At 42.3% G+C, this 11800-nt stretch overlaps 2 non-coding genes across 2 annotated transcripts; one reads left to right on the top strand and one right to left on the bottom strand.

Annotated features, from left to right (window-relative positions):
* Positions 1-959: 959 nt before the first annotated feature.
* LOC123622943 lies at positions 960-1021 on the bottom strand. The gene has a single exon (XR_006729682.1). It is a non-coding gene; the product is annotated as a U7 small nuclear RNA (small nuclear RNA).
* Positions 1022-10802: 9781 nt separating this feature from the next.
* On the top strand, positions 10803-10911 carry LOC123622991. Its single transcript, XR_006729720.1, has one exon. It is a non-coding gene; the product is annotated as a U6 spliceosomal RNA (small nuclear RNA).
* The last annotated feature ends 889 nt before the right edge of the window (positions 10912-11800 follow it).

The following is an 11800-nucleotide window of genomic DNA, read 5'->3' as shown; positions in this document are numbered from 1 at the left end:
AACACAGTGACATATTAAATCTAGAAAACATATTAGGATCAAAGAGTCTGGGTCCCCACGGTGGTTGAATCTGCTCTTCCAGGTGTATGACTCTGCTATAGAAGCACTAACCCCCTCTAAGCCTTTGTTTTCAAAGGACTTAGTTCTACAAGCCAGTGCATAGAGGGAAAAAATCAAGTATGGTCAAAAATTACCCTTGCACATCCCTTCAATTATCATAGTATAACAAGCAGAAACTGGACAGAGCTCAAGACCAGAAAGTGTCGGTATGCCTCACCTCTTACCTACAACCGCACACAATGGCCCATGTCATTTCAATCAGTCGTCTTTTTCTGTTTTCTCCCCACACAACTAGCAGAATTAAGGTAGGTTAAATGCACCTACAATGCACCTGTAGGTGACTGCACTTGAATAGCTACTATACTATAGGTTTTTCTGATGATTAAATGTATGATTCATGCAAAGCAATTAGTTCAATGCCTGGCAAACAGAGAGCTTCTAACAAAGCTTAAGTTCTCCTAATTATCACTCCCACTGCCGCTGCTCTATGAGTAAAGTGTTCTTTCTTCTCAAGAGAGTCTTTAAACCAGATTTCATGTTTCATTCCATCTTAGTCTCCCAAGGCCACTCCCAGCAAAACTGCAGACCTGTAGTTTTGTCTCCATTTTATGAGTATTAATAGTTTCACGACACAGTCACTAGCACACAACTAAGTGATCAGTAAAAACTCGTTGAATGAATTACAGCACCGCTGGCTCAAAGGTGAGAAGGGCAAAACAAAGGGTGAAGAGTTTCTGACCACGGCGCTTGCCTAGTGCTGTCAAGGTTTTTAAAGTATGTCCAATGTTTAATAAAAGCCTACATCAGCTTTTGCTTTTCAAAAACACCATACACTCTTTAATTTATGCTTTATATATTTTTTCCTTTAAAAAATTTTTTTTTTAATTTTTATTTTTTTAGGGGGTCTTCCAGTGAGGACCGAAAAACCTGCTAGACAAACTCTAAAAGAGCTGTCCCACTATTCTTTATATATTTTGTACACTCCTGTCCTGTGCCCGGCTCTGTGCTGGGCCTGGAGGCACAGGGGTGAACGAGACACGCAAGGACCCTTACAGACTCCTGGGGGAGAAAGTAGTAAATAAGTACAATCAGGCCGGGCGGGCGCGGTGGCTCACGCCTGTAATCCTAGCACTCTGGGAGGCCGAGGCAGGTGGATTGCTCGAGGTCAGGAGTTCGAGACCAGCCTGAGCGAGACCACCCCCCACCCCCCGTCTCTACTAAAAATAGAAATAAATTATCTGGACAACTAAAAATATATATATAAAAAAAAAATTAGCTGGGCATGGTGGCGCATGCCTGTAGTCCCAGCTACTTGGGAGGCTGAGGCAGTAGGATCACTTAAGCCCAGGAGTTTGAGGTTGCTGTGAGCTAGGCTGATGCCACGGCACTCACTCTACCCCGGGCAACAAAGCGAGACTCTGTCTCAAAAAAAAAAAAAAATAAATAATAAGTACAATCAAAAAAGGTGCTTTCAGACATCAGTGCTTTGTGAGGGAAATAAACGGAGAGAAGGCATAGACATTGACCGGAGGGGAAACCAACTTATACATGGATTCAGGAGAAAGGCTTCCCAGGAGGGGACACTGGAGCTGAGATTGGGGGTGATAACTAAAGTGTCAGTATCCAAGAATAGTAAAATTAAAATTGTTCAAGAGGTGGTATAGAGGCCGATGAGGCAGGAGGATTGATTGAGCTCAAGACTAGCCTGAGCAAGAGCGAGACCCCATCTCTACTAAAAATAGAAAAATTAGCCAGGCGTCATGCCATGCACCAGTAGTCCCAGCTACTGTGGAGGCTGAAGCAGGAGGGTCGCTTGAGCCCAGGAGTTTGAGGCTGCAGTGAGCTATGATGACCCCACTACACTCTACCCAAGCGACAGAGTGAGACTCTGTCTCAAAAAATAAAAAGACGTGGTATAAAGTGAACAGCATCATTTTCATTTTCCCCTTTCAAGAAAAAGCATTTCATACTCATGGGATTGGCAAAGCATTTATGAGTCTGACAGCACCAGGTTCTAGAGAGAATGTGGGCAGAGGGCGACCCTTATAAACTGCTATTTAGGAGTGGAAATTGGTACAATCCTTTGGAAAACAATTGGTGACATCTAGTTAAAGCTGAAGGTGTGAATTCCCTACAACCCAACAATGCTGTGTCTTGTGTTCTTTAGATAAATCCTTAAAAATATCTCCTCCTAGAGAAGTAAGGAAAGACTCTTTTACCATCTAAAGTAAAAGTATAAGGCAAAATTAATCAATCCGTTCAACAAGTATTTACAGAATGCCTAGGTGTGTCAGGCACGATTCAAGGCTCTAAGAAAACTATGATGAATGAAGCCATCAAAGAAAGTGCTCTCACAGACATAACGGGGAAGGTATACAATGAATAAATAAAAAGCCCAAACACCGGCTGGATACTTAATGCATACTCAGTTTGTGATCCTGATCTTGCACAAGAAGAAAGTGAGTCTCAGAGAAATTGTCATTTTCCCAAGGCGAGCCAGTCAGTGAGATGGAGAATGTTCCAGCCCAAGAACTCGGACCCCACTTGAGCTAAGGCCAGCGTCCCCAGTGGAGTCTGTGAGGCAGGGACATGCTTTGAGTTTTCCTGCACTACGCTGGGTGCCCAGTGTCTGGCTTGTAAATAGTTGCACAGTCTTGGGGCGGGTGCATGGAGTGGACAGCACTGAAGAACTATTCAGAGCTAAAACCTACACAGAAGACGGGGAGTGGAGACAGATTGCAGAATTATCTACCCAGGTGTGGAAGTAGAATCCACGGAGCCAGGGACATGGGAAGAAGGAAGGCTCCTTTCCCCAGGACAGGAACTCCCCTGAGCGATTTTCCTGCCTTCTCTGCTTTCATCCTCTAATCAAGTTCCACAGCTACTACGTGGCACGCGGACCCGACCGAGAAGACAGAACTCTGGCAAATTCCTACCATACGGGGGCAGTAGGGAGAGAAGCAAAGTCAGGCAGGGGAGAACCAAAATCAGGTGTCCCCTGGTTAATTTTTATTCTCTGCTGATGAGGAAGCCCTGGTTTGAAATAGAGCCGTCGTCAAAGATGGGAGGGGCACAGGCATCATCCCACCCCTGGGCCAACCCTCCTGCTCCTGGGGACAGAATGACCCGCATAGGGACACTTTACTGAATTCGTCTTTTGAAACATATTTTTCTAACGGGAAAGTTTAAAAATACAGAAAAGTAGAAAAAAATAATAGAATGAGCAGCCCTGTACTCTTCTCCCCAAATAAGCAGCTGTTAACATTGCATATTAGCATTAAGACATTTTCTATTTAAAATTTTTTCAGAGTTATTTGCTTTTGCTTCCATCTTTCTTTGCATTGACTCGGTTTTTCTTTTTATTATATCCTAAGTGAAATGTTAGCTTATTTATTTTCAATCCTTCTTTTCTACATTCAAGGCTATATAATGTCCTTTTATCACTTTAGGTGTACCCTACATTTTATTAAAAAAGGAAACTTCTGGCCGGGAGCAGTGGCTCATACCTCCAATCCCACCACATTCAGAGACCGAGGCAGGAGGATTGCTTGAGGCCAGGAGTTCGAGACCAGCCTGGGCAATATAGCGAGACACCCCCCCCATCTCTACAAAAAATAAGAAAAATTACAGGTGTGGTGGTGTACACCTGTAGTTCCAGCTATATGGGAGGCTGAGGCAGAAGGATCACTTGAGCCCACGAGTCTCAGACTGCAGTGAGCTATGATGATGCCACTGCACTCCAGCCTGCGTTGTGAGGGTCTCTACGTTGTGAGACCCTGTCTCAAAAAAAAACCAAAAACTTCTGCTATGTGCATGCATTATTATGTAATTTTCATAAATACATAAAAATGAACGTATCATCTCTTTAAAATATCACTATTTAATTTTCTTCATTATTTTTCTTGATTTTGGCTAACTTCTTCCCTCCCTCATAACATTCCTGCCTCCCACCCAGCCCCCGACCCTGTCTTCCTAGTTAAGTATGTATCATTCTATGTTTTTATCCCAGTTCAAGTAATTCTGGGCAAAGAAAGTTTATCACAGATGAATTAACCAAAATAGGATATTATTCTATGCTTTAGGGAATTTTATTCTTGTCACTTAGCAATAATTAATGGAAATTCCTTCAAGACAATTTTCTAGTTTTATTTCATTTTACTTAATGGCTATATAATATTCTATGGTGTGAATGTGCTAGTATTTATTTCTTTTGTTTCTAGTTTTTTTTTGCTACCATTAACAATGCTGTAATACACATCTTTGAGTATTAACCAAAAAAAAATCCCAGGTGTCAGAATCCCAGGAGAAAGTCACTACCAGCGGCCACTGTGGCGGGTATGATGAGCAGCTGAGGAATGGGTGACCTCAGCTAGCCGGGTAGGTTGGCTCTCTGAGCTGCCTCCCAGCCTCTGAAAATAAGGGAGTCCGATCAGATAAGGACCAGGCCTCCACCCAGCTGATTGCATCTTTTATAATCACATCATTCATTTGCTCACGCACCCACCCAGCAGAAACTAATTGAGTACCTGCAAAGTGCAGGCACTAACCTAGGCACCGTGGACTTGAACACAGAGGGGAGAGAAGGCTCCAGCTCTCAGGGAGCTGACGTTCTGCTGGGAGAAACAGAAGATAAACACGCAAATCAACAATACCACCACCTGCAAAGGGCTAGGATTTGGAAGATGATGACACTGAGCTCAAATGTGGTCAGTAATCAAATCTGAAACCGTTTTCCATGTATTAGCGATTCTCATCATTTTAAATCTGTATGCATTTCTGTGTTCATAATTCTTTCTCATCTTTGGGAATCCAGGGAGAGAGCTTCTACAATCAGTCGAATTTCTAGACCTTCAGAGTCTGAGCCTGTGTGTAAATCAGAAGCAAATCCCTAGTTTCTGAAAACTCACCAGGTGATTCTGATGCACAGTCGGGTTTAGGAATGACTTTATTATAGGCTTGTGAGAGAGCAGGTGTGAGCCCCCCAACATGCAGCGAAAAGAGTAGGGCGAGGGTAGGTGAGGATTTGAATTGAAAAGGCTCTCTGGGAGAACTTTCTCTCCCCACCCCCGCCCCTTGGAAGTTAAGCCTTTCAAAATCTTAAAGTGCAAAGAGAGAAATATCACAGGGGCCCCTCACTCCTATCCCTGGGAAACATCCTAGGACTATTTCTAGGACTTGACTTACTTGATGTGAATTCTATATGTAAAAAACAGCAGCAGGCTGCCGGAAACCCAGCTGAATGAAAAAAAATCTAGACTTGCAAATGTAAAACTCCCACCCTCTGACAAAGACTATGCTGATGAAACTCAAAGCTGAAAACAACAAGCAGAAACGCTTGCACCCTGGAATATTGGTGGAGGAAAATGCTGGGGGCAAGTCGTGCTAGCTGTCCCCACCCCGCATTACTATTCTGGGAATAAGAATACCTCCCTCCAAGAGAGGTCCTGAGGATTAAAAATAAGGCCGTTTCCATGTCAAGCACTGAGCAACCCCTCCCTGCTTAGTTGCGGCTTAACCCACGTCAGTCTTGTTCCCTTCCCCCAAGCAAATTCCTCCTCCGACGGTTCCAATCTGTCCGAGAAATCCCAGTGGTTACTGTGTACATTATCCGGGTATTTAGCTAGTGGGCTTACCCAGGTGGCATATTGTAACTTTACTCCGACAATTTGGAAAAACAAACAGAGCAGTTCTGACCTTTTCGATTTTTTGCTGCTGAGTCCCTTCCAGAGCCCGGCCGGCTCACTGTGACCTTTGTGAAACGGGGAAGTCCCCAACTGCACGCCAGGCTCGGGTTTGGACAAGAGGTTCCTTTTTTGTTTTACCACCTTAAAATGTTAACTTTGCTAATGAGCGATGTCAAGTATATAAATGTTCTTTCTTTTGTTTGCACTTATCTGCTCTTTCTCCTATCAAGGGGCTTCATCTCTTACTGGAAATTTCAATTTAGTGCTTTTTGGGACGGCTCTGAATCTTCAGCAGCTGTTTCAAGGCTGTGTTGTGAAAACAACCCAAAATGGTACCCGGGCTTGTCCTGTTTACACAACTGTGAAGAGGTGGGGAGCAAAATGCGTCTGAAAGTCACTTTATTTAAATTTCCTCATTGATAATTCATATATATGAGCAAAGGAATTGCTTAAAGTGAGGCGTTTGGACAAGGTGGAACTTTTGCAGTGTGGAATTTTTGTGTGACTATCCACACCGAAATCCTCCTAAAAACTGATTTCTAGAGCCCTGTTCAGAATGCTTATTGGATATTTTTGCTGCCCTGGAGAGTGATTGATATAGGCACGTTATAAAAAAAAAATCTGGGAAAAGGCTATATTACAAGGAAATAAAAAGTACCTCTTGTCCAGCCACTCATAAATCACAACTCTCAGTTAGCACTGAGGTGTGTTTTCTGCCAGTCTTTTCTCAACCACCTGCGATAACCATTTTAAACCTTCAGCCCTGCACCTATGTCTCCCGTTCCTGCCGTCTCCTGTCTGCTCACGTTTGTCTGTGTTCACAAGCCCTGCTCAAATGGCCGTTTTAGAAAAGTCCAAAATGTCCTTTGAGGGAAGGAAGGTCGAGGGGCAGGGAGGACAGAGGAATGGATAATTTGGCAACTACAAATGTAGAAGAGCTTTATTTTTGCTTTATAATTGATAGCAAGTCCCCCCTTCTCCTCCACCCTCCAGAAGATCCTTCTCCCTACATTCTACCTTCCCCAGCACTTCACACTTTTTGTACCTGGGATAAAAAGGGAGGGGAATTTACAGCCCTCCCTGAAAATGTTCAGGGTCAAATTATATACTCCTGGGGTAAAGAGAGGGGTGGGAGTGGGAGCGGTATGGTTTTCACAATTCCTAGGCAGGCTCTTGCTCCCTGGCTGGCTAGCTTGGGTCATGATAATACAATTTTGTATGTTAAACAACAGATGTCAAACAGAAGAAAGAGACGGGGCTTCGCTTTTCTTCTCCTGTGGACCTTGTTCCCCCCAAAGCAGCCATTTTTTCAGTTGCCATGACAGTGGTAATAGGAGTTTATCATTTTCCCATGCCTGCTGCATGTTAATGTGGAATCAATTCATGACTGTTATCTGGTTAGGCTAAGAAAGGATCCAAACCACAATCTGGGATTGTGCTGAGGATACCACGGCTGCCGTTGCCTTCTGGCCCTCCCCTCAATCCTCAGCTCCCAGTTTATGGAGCAATTTATGTAAAGGAGAAGTTTTTATTTGCCCGTCTATTGACAGATCAGTTACAATCAGCCGCAGAACTACTGATGTTAGATGCATGTATTGACAAAGCAGGTTGACTATTGCTTCTTTGGAAAAGAAGTCATAAAGAACAGAGATCGCCTAGACAGAAATCATGTATATTATCTAGAAGTCACATATATATATATGATATATAACAATTCCACTCTTTCATTCTGAACAGTAACCAGACTTTCAAAACATGAGACCCATTTACACACTAATAGAGAAAGAAAGCTCCTTTGAGAAACTAAAACTGAGAAAATCATGATATTTTTATAAAAAGAACACCTTCTTTCAATGAACAAAGGTGTGTAGAAATCAAGAAAAATCACACTTGGAAGGACTCACAATGAAGGAAACTGATTCTTTAGAAATGAACATGAAGAAAAAATGGAAAAATTGTTAAACCCCGATGGTGGATACGTGGAAGTTCCTTACGTTATTTTTGGTACTTTTCTGTATGTTTGAAATATTTTATAATTCCTAAAAAATATATGCATCAAAGCTTTCCAGTTTAGCCTTTAATTAACAGTGTTTAAGTCACAGTCAAATGAAGGAAAAGGGGGGAAAAAGAAGAAACAATGTAGCAGAGCTGAAGCAAAATTAAACCCCCAAGTGATTTATAGCACACTTAGGTTTATTTCCCTCTTAATTTCTAACAGAATGTGGCAGTGGTTGTCAGCTGATGTTTGCTTATTTTTTTTTCTTCCTAATCCCCTAAAAAAAAAAATTCTTCCCTCAAGTGACCACCAAAATGATTACTTCAATTGTTGATAGAGTTTATTCTCAGGAATGGAAAAACCAGTTGCTTTTATTTGCGTTGTCCTCCTTATTTTTTAAGGCATCTGGCACATTTTATTCCTTTTTTGTTATTTTGAGTTGTCCTTTTATCATTATCTGCAGGAAGCAGCATTAGCATGCCGCAGATAAGACCACGGATCCAGATGTGCATATCAAAGGATGAACAGCTACTTATTAAGAAAAACTTTTCTTTTTAAGCCGAGCTTCTGTTCAAAGGAATAATAAAGCCTATGGCGTTAGTGACAAACTGGTAATTCAATGCCTTGTCACCGCCATGCATTGGAATGGAAAAAAAAGGAGGGGAGGTCAAAGAAATTGGTAAGGTCCACATTTTAGAAAGCTGAAAAGGCAGAACTAGTGTAAAAGTTCATCTTCTCCAGATGCATGCGTTTATATCCTGCTGTGTGTAGTCACTCTTTTCTGGGGGAAGTGAATGAGCCCCAAATGGGCTGGCTGTTATGATTAGGAATGAATTTTGAATCACCAAAATTATTTTTAGAAGAGTGAAATATGTTTACATTGAAAGCATCCGATTTCCACACTGTGGACAATGCTTTCCTTTGTGCTGGAAAATATTCTTCATAACAGGAGACGTGAATATCTGTAAAAGAGCCCCACACGGCGAGAGTTTGCAAAGTAAATCTAAAAATCCCTTTCCCTGTTCCTCTGTTTGTACTATTAGGTCCCTCCCTCTCTCCTCCGATGCCTCTCTGTATCTCTTGCAGGAATTTACGTGCAGAAATGCCCATGTCTACACACATACATGCGTAAGTGCATATCTACACATATCTTGCAGTGGTTTTTTTTTTTTATTAATGCTGTCATATCATAATGTGCTTCCTTTATCCTACTTAGCAATTAGATTTGCCAGTCTTCCCAAGTTGGCACACAGAAGTCTGCCTTATTCTTTTTTATTTATACATAGTGGTCCACGACATGGAAAAATCATTATTGTCAGTTGTCTCAAAGACTGCAAGGATAGGCTGGTTATAAAAAGTTAGCTGGTTGATTTTTTAAAAGAATATTCATGAAAGAGTATAAAATTAGTTTACATCCTTATTTAAGTTTTTATAGATGTATTAATGTATCTACATGGTTCAAAAATCTAAAACTAGAAAAATGGTTTAAAAAAAAAATTCTTCTTTTAACCCCATATCCGGAACTGAGTTTTCCTCCCCAGAGGCACTGACCCTTACCATTTTTATGTGTGTCTTCCTTCCTAGACATATTTTAAGCATATTCAATAAAGTATGTATGTGTATACACACACATATAAGTTTATATATACAAAGTATTATAAAAATATTCTTTTCTTTTTCTCACCAATGATAACTGTTTAAACTAGCCTGTACTTCGCTTTGTCGCTTAATGTATAAAGAGATTGATTTTTTGGCGGCTGTATGAATGACTGACCACCATGCCCAAGTCATCCTTGCACTTTATGTGATTATTTCTGAGTCAAGAATAATTTAGTCTCCATTGGAAGGATATGCAAGAAAAAAAAAGAAAAGAAAAAATAAATAATTTGGTCAGTCCTTCGCACATCAGCTTTTATTAATATGTGCAGTCAGAATGAGCTTGGATTCAAAATAGCCACGGTGAGAGCCTAATGACCAGTTCAGACATGAAGACAGTGAGGTGCAAACAGAAGAACAGAGACTTTTTAACCAGGTGATCCTGGTTCAAGTGTAAACCCTGCCACGTACTCACTATTAATAGTTGTATGACTTCGAGCATAAGCCTCAGGCTCCCTGTCTGTAAAATGGGGATAGTAACAGCCCCAGCCTCCCGGGGTTGTAAATCAGAAGATGATATAAAATGTCTGCCTCCCGCACGTCACAGACTCAGTAAGTGGCTCTTCCCTGGCTGCGCCTCTTTCTTGCTGGTCACAACCACTAACACCAAACAGAGAAGGATTGAAAGAGGAAGGCAGTTTGCTTTTCCCAGGAAAGTCGCTCTGGACCCACAAGATTTGAAAGTAGCCTCCTCGTTCACCTTGGAGGCAGAGGGATTCAGGAGGTGGGAGAGGTAGTTGGTATTTTCCAGAAAGTTCCCCGCTTAGATTCACGGCACACACCTCGAGTACCCTGCTGAGAGCCTCTGGCCCTGCCTGAGCTGTGTGTTTGGCCTGGTTAATATCCGCGGCGTAGTCAGCTTTTCAGCTGCAAGACATGTTACGTTCAGAAATCAGCGCTCTGTACAAAGACTGTAGCAGCAAGGGTCAAACCTGGGCGCGCCCTTAGGATCACCCAGACAGCCTCTAAACCCCAGGTTGCTGAAACCCACCCCCAGATTTTCTGATCTGGTAGGTCTAGGGTGAGACCTAAGAAATGGCATTTCTAACAAGTGCCAAGGTGCTGGTGACCCTGCTTATCCAAGGACCCCACCTTGAGAGCCTCTGAACTATGGCGGTTTGGAGTGTGTGCTCCCCAGGCCGACTGCCTGGGTTCTCATTCTGGCTTTGCCACTCCCTGGTTATATGAGCCTCTCCCAGCCTCAGTTTCCCCATCTGTACAATGGAGTAATAATACCACTAATGCACAGAGGAATGAATCATTGAAGACTTCTACCAAAGTCACTGGAGCCTGTCGTTTGTACTGATAGTGCCTCTGCCCCAGGCTATGGGAATTTAATCCAGTGCTTATCTTTACCATTCTTCTAGTAATGATAATAGCCAGCATTTTATTAAATTCTTACTTGGGTGCTCGATTTTTGGCAGCACATACACTAAAATTGGAACGATACAGAGAAGATTCGCATGGCCCCTGCGCAAGGATGACATGCAAATTCGTGAAGCGTTCCATAATTTTTTTTCAAAAAACTCAGTGGTGAAATGATGATTCCTCTCAAAATAAGCAAATTAGATTCCTGTCTTACACTGCAGAATGATTTGATTTAAAAGGACACTACACGTCTCTCCTGGGGGAGGGGAATGCATAGATGATACAGATTACATATAGTATACATATATATTAGATTTGTTACATTATGTGTGTACATAAACACATGCAGTGTAATACATACATACACACACAGGCATGGTCTATTGCTGATCTGACACAAGCCTATTATTGTGGGTAGAGGCACATCTTTTCTTTGAGGAGTAGCATGTTGAGCCTCGTTAGTTTTACTCTAGTGATTACACTTTAATGGTTTCTTAGCTTAATTCTCAGAACAGAGCCCTGAGCAGAAGGCTCAGTTGATTCTAGTTGGGGGGAGGTGAGGGGAAGGAATGTAAAGCCAGATAGGGAGGGGGGACCACAGATCGTGCTTGTGTTTCAGTCTGCTTTCCATCTTGGGCAAAGCGTGCCTTGGTTTCCTCATCTATAAGCTGGCGTAAAAATGGAAGTACCTAATTATAAGGGTTTTTCCAAAATTGCATTCATCAATCTGCTCAATCACTGCCTATTTATCACCTGTCATGTGCCAGGCATTGGCCCATGTGCTGGAGATAAAGGGCCCCCTAAAACCTGTAAGGTCCCTGCCCTGAAAAAGCTGTAGGTGCTGCCTAGTTGGAGGTGGAATTCAGGAACAGGCAATAAATGCATAAGCAAATAGTAAGGGAGACAACATTGGCCAGCAATCAGTGCATCAAAGAAACTGTGATGGAGAGTGACTCAGGGCAAAGGGGACCACTTTCACCAAGGCAGTCAGGGAAGGCTTCCTGGAGGAGAGGCATTTGAGCTGAGACTGAATGAC

The sequence above is a fragment of the Lemur catta genome, chromosome 17 (genome assembly GCF_020740605.2).
Source record: "Lemur catta isolate mLemCat1 chromosome 17, mLemCat1.pri, whole genome shotgun sequence".
NCBI classification, from domain to species: domain Eukaryota; kingdom Metazoa; phylum Chordata; class Mammalia; order Primates; family Lemuridae; genus Lemur; species Lemur catta.
Note: the sequence above shows the minus strand (reverse complement) of the source record. Positions and strands in the feature narration are given on the sequence as shown.